The sequence below is a fragment of the Arachis ipaensis genome, chromosome B8 (assembly GCF_059453495.1).
Source record: "Arachis ipaensis isolate K30076 ecotype BB chromosome B8, ASM5945349v1, whole genome shotgun sequence".
NCBI classification, from domain to species: domain Eukaryota; kingdom Viridiplantae; phylum Streptophyta; class Magnoliopsida; order Fabales; family Fabaceae; genus Arachis; species Arachis ipaensis.
In genome coordinates, this window is record NC_142443.1 from 41,109,901 (window position 1) to 41,116,798 (window position 6,898).

Genomic DNA, 6,898 nt, shown 5'->3' on the forward strand with positions numbered 1-6,898 from the left:
CAATCATTCATACCAAAAACTCACTACTAAAATAATGGAGGAAGGTTCATAACAGAATATAAAAGTTGTTCAAACTACAACTAGGCCGGAAACAGAAAATGTTTAAAGCTAACTATTACAAAGGTTAAAGACCCACAAGTCAAGCCATTCAAACTATGAAAGCCAAAAGTAATCACAAAGGATTGAGCTTCTTTCCTGTGACAACATCCTCGGCTTGATCAGAAGACGTCGGGACATATTTAGACATCGGCACCACGGGAATTGGACGAGTTGGAGAAGGAAGGAGCTCCCCACTCGATTGAGGATCAGGAACTTGAGAAGTCTACCCGAGCTATGCCCCAGGTCTTAGGATCGGGCATAAGGGTATCCTCCTCATCATCATCTGGAGCAGGAATAATTTTTCTATCCACCACTATATTATCCGAGCTCATGAGGAAGAGGTTTGCCTCTGGAGCAACAACTCGAAACTAAGCCTTAAGGTTTGCAACCATCTCGTCCATATCTTCAGCCACAGACTCCTCAAGCTCTGCGTACTTTTCCCGCGCTTTAGTAACCTCATCCACCAAGTCAAGCTTTTCTCCAAAAACCCAGATATAACTCTCTTCGCCTTTCTTCTTCAAACCCTCTGACATGGCCAAAGTAGAGTCCGCCTGTTTCACTTTAGATCGAGCTTTATCAAGGTCGGAGAGTAGCGAGCCCCTCTCTTCCTCCAACTCCTTCTTGGACTCCCTCAAGGAGGCCACCTCAGGCTGCAAGGCCGTCAAGGAGCTCTGAGCGGCATTAAGGGGAGTCTTCTCCAACTCCCTGGCCAAGGACGCACAAATGCCAACCGTCCGAACTCCACCTCGGACCAGGAGCTGAAGGTGGCTTCTGATGGCTACATCATCCATGTTGATATAGCTATGTGGAAGGATGTGCTTTTCACTTCAAGCAAAGCCGTCAAAATCCTGCTCATATATACTCCCCGACTCATAGGCCTTGTGTTTTTTGGGATTCGATTCAGAGGTAGAAGGTGGAGGACGAGCTACTGGTTTAGCCGAGCTGGGAGGAGGAGGAGTCGGACGAGTGGTCGGGTCGGGAATAACCTTTAGAGAGGCTGACGTTCCCGAGTCCGATTTCGAGGGTGAGGACAGGTTGGCGGTTTCGCCAACTTCTTTCAACTGTATGCTCCATGCAACATTTTTCCTAGTAGCCGGGAGCGTCTTCATGGAAGTCGACTTAGGAGCCATCCTTTTTGCAACACCCAAATAAGAGCACATTAATCATCAACACAATTTTACAAGCAAAATCTATAAAAATAAGAGAAAACTACCTAGCTCGAACTAAAGCTGGCTCAGGTTCCCTAAATACCTTTTTATATCCAGATAAGGAGCTTGGCCCCAGAACTCCTGAAACACCCCAGCCATACCATCTTCTACCTTGTCTAAGTCATCTGAGTTATATTTCACTATCAAAAGATTTTCTTCCCAATACAAAGGAAAAAGGGGCTCATCCTCATCATTCAGAAAAAAAGGTCGGACACCCTCTAAAACTCGGACCTTAAAGAAATAATTTTTAAAGTCGTGGAAGGACTCATAAAAAATAGCGACAACTTTCCTACCCTGAATAGCATAGAAAGAGAGCAAACTTTTGTTTTTTAGAGCTAAAAGATTTGGTGAGCACGAAGAGGTAAAAAGAAGACTTTAAGAGAAGGTCGGACATCTAGTTTCTAACAAAGAAGTTGGTATATTTTCAAAAAGCTTCAAGAATTGGGATGCCATTGGGTAGGGGCAACATTGCAAAATTTAAGGACCTCGGACTCAAACTCAGAAAAAGGAAAAGGTAACCCCTAACTTCGTAAAAAAATAATCATAGACATATATATGAAATGCCATTCCGACCTCTCAAGTCAGGAAAAGCAGACCCTCTCCTCAGGGTTAGCAACCACAATCTCATAGTTTCTCTCATCCTCTCGATTTAAATATAATCTATGATATCTACAAAAGGTTTCGGCATATTCGTTACCAATCATAGGGACAGGGGTAAGAATAGTTAAATCTACCCATTTCAAGTCGGACAGAACCTTAGACGACGTGCTGTGAACTACTGAACGAGACATACAAGCTACACTTATAATACAATAAAACAAAAATCTATCAATACAAATCACACAAAATAAGGCAAGCAATTAGAAGGTTGGTTTAATTTTAAAGATCGACACTAACATCCCGAACGTAAAGCAAAAGTAACACAAGCATTCGCAAATTCAAAAGAGGTCACGTCAACGTTGCAAAACCCTCCCAGAGCACAAACAGTTATGCGATATCTCTCATATATAGAAATGAGGCTATATCCTATACAAAAATGGCATCATTTGGGGGCAACATAGAACCCACATTCAGAACCACAACAATAGTAAAAATCTTTCAACAACCAAAATCGGACTTTTAGAACGCAAAATCCCAAAGTCAAAGTTGCAATCACAAGCAACATTTTAAAACTACCATTCATTCAAACACGAATACTACCCAGAATATAGAGAAAACAACAAAAGGGGAATAAAAGCACCAACCTTGAAGGAGCGTGAAAACAAAAGGGCGATACAAACTAAAAAAACCTTAACGATCCTTTCCCAAAGTGCAAACAAAATCCTCTAAAAGTTTCAAGATGGAGAAATCTTTAATGCTGGAACAAAGTGCAAGAAAGAAGGAAGTGAAAGAGGAAAGGATGCTAACGTTTCAGAAGTGGAAAAGGAAAGAAAGAGGGAAGAATGAAGTATTTATAAGACACTAGGGGCAAAAGTGACATTCTGCACCCCTCATTAATGACATGCACGGATTCCAAGAAAACTGCAACATAACGCACGTCATGTCATTAAGCGGCACAATATTTCAAAAACTTTCAAAATACGTCGAGTACCCGACCTCTTGAAGGCGGTATACCCGACGAAGGAAACTAAAGCCACAAATGCTCGAGTCCGACCTCATAAAAGTTCAGACTCAAGTAGAGACACTGTTCATATCCTGACCCAAAAATATAAAGTCCGGCCCAATAAGAATAAAAGCCCACCCAAAAAGGTGGCCTCATCTACTTACCCGACTTTATAGAGATCGGTCACAGCAAGGATGGTTCAATCCTACTTATCTGAAGAAGCAACTACCTCCTGAAATATCTTTTACTATCCCTCTACTTTATCTAGAAGGGAGATCTCAACTAATTTCCAAGATAAAGGGAACAGTCATCTACCATCAAAGGTTGAACTACTCTAAAAGTGGTTATCTTTTTACTATAAATACACTGACAGAGTCTCAGGTATATTCAAAACCCAATCTACTAAAAACCTGCTTAAAGCTCTCGGTAACTTAAGCATCGGAGTCTCATGCAGGTACCACCCCCACCTCCTCACGAGGAACTCAGACGGCGGCATCTTGGCATCGGCATAAGTTAGACGCAGCCTCAAAAGAAGTCTGGACCTCACGTTCAGGTCTAAATTACCGTTTCAGGTAACCCTTAGAACAGGTGTCATATCATTTTATAATGTTGTTTCAGTGAGAGTGTGCATTTAGATGCTTAAGTGGTTTAGACAAATTTATGATATAAATATTTCTGCAGAAATAAAGTATTCAATTTTGTTTTCACTCTGACTCATGATCTCATAGAGTTTATTAAAGATGGACCAATTGGAAATAGACATGTATGAGATCATTTTTGCTTGTAATTTCTGAACTTTCTTATCCAAATTTGATCTATGTCATTGAGTATATTAGTATGGTGATCATCGTGGTTTCGTCGCGACACTAATGTGATAAAAGTTGCGGTAATTCTATAACTAATATATGAGATGGACCAGATTGTTAAAATAATCAGGAAAATAGCATTCAGATGCATACATAAAGTTTATAAGATGTGATTATTTCAGGAAAATATATATGGATAGTCTAAGTGAGAGATTGTTAGAAAATTATTATTTCCTAATCTAATTATGGGCAATAAATATATATTAATTATATAAACAAATTAAGCTATTTCACATTAAATAATTTATATAACGGTGATCTCATTTATTGTTATAAATGTTAATGGAATAAGTCATTATTACTTTTGATTTAGAAATAAATGAGAATAAAACCAAAGATACTATTGTATTTGGATTTTAGGGTTTAATGGATGCCACACTCAAATATAAATAGTGACTTCAGAGTTTTGGTCTCCAACACATCATAGCCACATTCGTAGCTCTTTTCCCATCAGAAGAGTTGCGATTTAGTCTTATTAGAGATACAGAAGACTTTGAATGACAAAGATAAAAAAACCAAACTTTTCTAATCATGCTCACAAATTTAAATATGCTTTTGTACTCAAATATTTTTTTTTTCTTAATAATTTAATATAAATGGTTTTAGAATTAAGAAATTCTAAAAATTTTCAACGACTACTGCTACACATATAAGTCTTTTTTGCATACAAGTTATACAAGTCACTTACATAACGCGCGCGTGAAATCACGTTGTTCTTCTTTGTATCCCGCGTTCCTCCTCCTCCTCCTCTTTCTTCTTCTTCTCCTTCTTCTTTGCATTTCTCCTTCTTTTTCGTTGCGTGTTTCATCTTTATCGTCGCTTTTTTATTACTGTTGTTGTTGCTGCATTTTTTTCCTCCTCCTCTTTCTATTGATTTTGCAACATTATGTATTTTTTTTTCTTCTTTGTTTAATTTTTTCCTCCCAATAAGAATTATGAGAATATGAAAAAAGAAGATGAAGAAAAAGTAGCAATAGATGATGAGGAGGAGGAAAAGAAAGGGTTTTGAATTATGCAGAACTTATCAGCACACATACACCGAAAATTCTTAAATAATACACTCGAATATCTTCGTGTTACACCCAAATTTGCTGCAAATACAAAAAAATATTTCCTCTAATGCTACATTTTTCTTTCTTCTTTTTTTTTTCTTTATTTCTTTCTTTCTTTTAGTTGAATGAATGTAAGTTCATCCTCTTCCAAGTAATTTTGCAGTATTATGTATTTTTTCTTCTTCTTTGTTTGAGTCTTTTAATTTTTATTCTTATTGAAAGAGTAAAATAAGAAAAAACTTAAGAATGTAAAATAAAAAAGAAAAGATGATTAAGAAAAGAAGAAGAAAAAGATAGTGATGATGATGAAAAAAAGAAGAAGCAGCAGAAGATGAGGAGGAGGAAGAGAAATAATTTTAAATTATGCAGAACTTATCAGCACATATACACCAAAAATTCTTAAATAATACACTCAAATATCTTCGTGTTACACCCAAATATCTTCATGTTACACCAAAATTTGCTACAAATACAGAAAAATATTTTCTCTAATACTGTATTTTTTTCTTTTTTTTCCTTATTTCTTTCTTTTTTTAGTTGAATAAATGTAAGTTCATCCTCTTCCAAGTAATTTTGCAGTATTATGTGTTTATTCTTCTTCTTTGTTTGATTTTTTTGTTTTTATTCTTGTTAAATGAGTAAAATAAAAAGAAACTTGAGAAGATAAAACAAGAAAAAAATATGAATAAGAAAAAAAAAGAAGATGATGATGAAAAAGAAGAAGAAGAAGCAGCAGAAGATGATGAGGAGGGAGAAGAAAAGTTTTGAATTATGCAGAATTTATCAGCACACATACACCGCAAATTCTTAAACGATACACTCGAATATCTTTGTGTTACACCCAAATTTGCTGCAAATACAGAAAAATATTTTCTTTAATGCAGAACTTTTACATTACATTCAATTCAAACCATCAATGATGAAATATTATTCACCTACAGAATCATAAACTACTAACGAAAAAATTAAGTAGAATCGAACCACACCTTAGCCACTTGATTGGATTCAAAACAATAATCAATTTTGTTCTTGTTCAATTGACAATACGGACTTGAATTATTTATTATCTTCAACAACGAAATAACTGATGATGGAGGAGAAGGAGGAGAAGAAATTCTAATGAGAAAAGAAGGAGGAAGAGGAGGAGGAGGAGGTGGTGGTGTTGGTGACGAAGATAACGAAAGAGAAAAATAACAAAGAAGAAGAAAAACGTATAGTAACGACACAAAAAAGAACATACACGCGTGAATATAAATAACTTGTATAAACTTGTATAAAAAAATAACTTTTATGTGAAGAATAATTGAATTTCTAGTTACTAGCATCACATTAAATAATTTTTTAACGATAGCATTGTTGCCTTGTAGCAGTGGAAATAATTTACAATTACCATATTTGTGCTTAAATATCGATAATACTAAAAAATAATATCTAAAATTATTTTATATAATATAATATTTATAATTTTATATACATAGTATTTATAATTATATATTTATTATATTTAAAATTATATAATTATTTTAATAAAAATTAATAAATATTAAATAAATTAATTTAAACTATTAAATTAATTTTTTATTATCTTCCATACATTATTGTAGGAAGATAAGGTGTTTCTATAAATCATTAAATTGCATTGTAGTAATATTTTTAATCATTGAAAGCTAGGATTGCATGCACATAAATAATTTTTTCAACAATAGCATTGTAGACTTGTAGTAGTGATATAACTTACAGTTACCATATTTCTGTCACAAAAAATTTACGGTTACCATATTTGTTCGCACAAACATAAGGTGTTTATATAACTGTCCAACTAGAAAAGCCAATATATCTTAGTTAATTATAATCAGTTGATAAAAATTTTTAATATAATTTTCTTTTACCACATAAACGTAAATCTAGTATGGCAAAATAGACATTAACATAAACGAATACCAGATTTTCAATGTTATTTCTTTATAATTTGGTAGCGGTAATGAATATTCTCATAATAAAATAAACTTTATATAAAACGAAAAATAATCTTCATATCAAAGGTGGGAATAGCAAATTTTGATCGTATAA

At 34.5% G+C, this 6,898-nt stretch overlaps 1 pseudogene; it reads right to left on the reverse strand.

The window, feature by feature from the left end:
- Positions 1–305: 305 nt before the first annotated feature.
- On the reverse strand, positions 306–1,259 carry LOC148547801 (uncharacterized; annotated as a pseudogene).
- Positions 1,260–6,898: the final 5,639 nt, after the last annotated feature.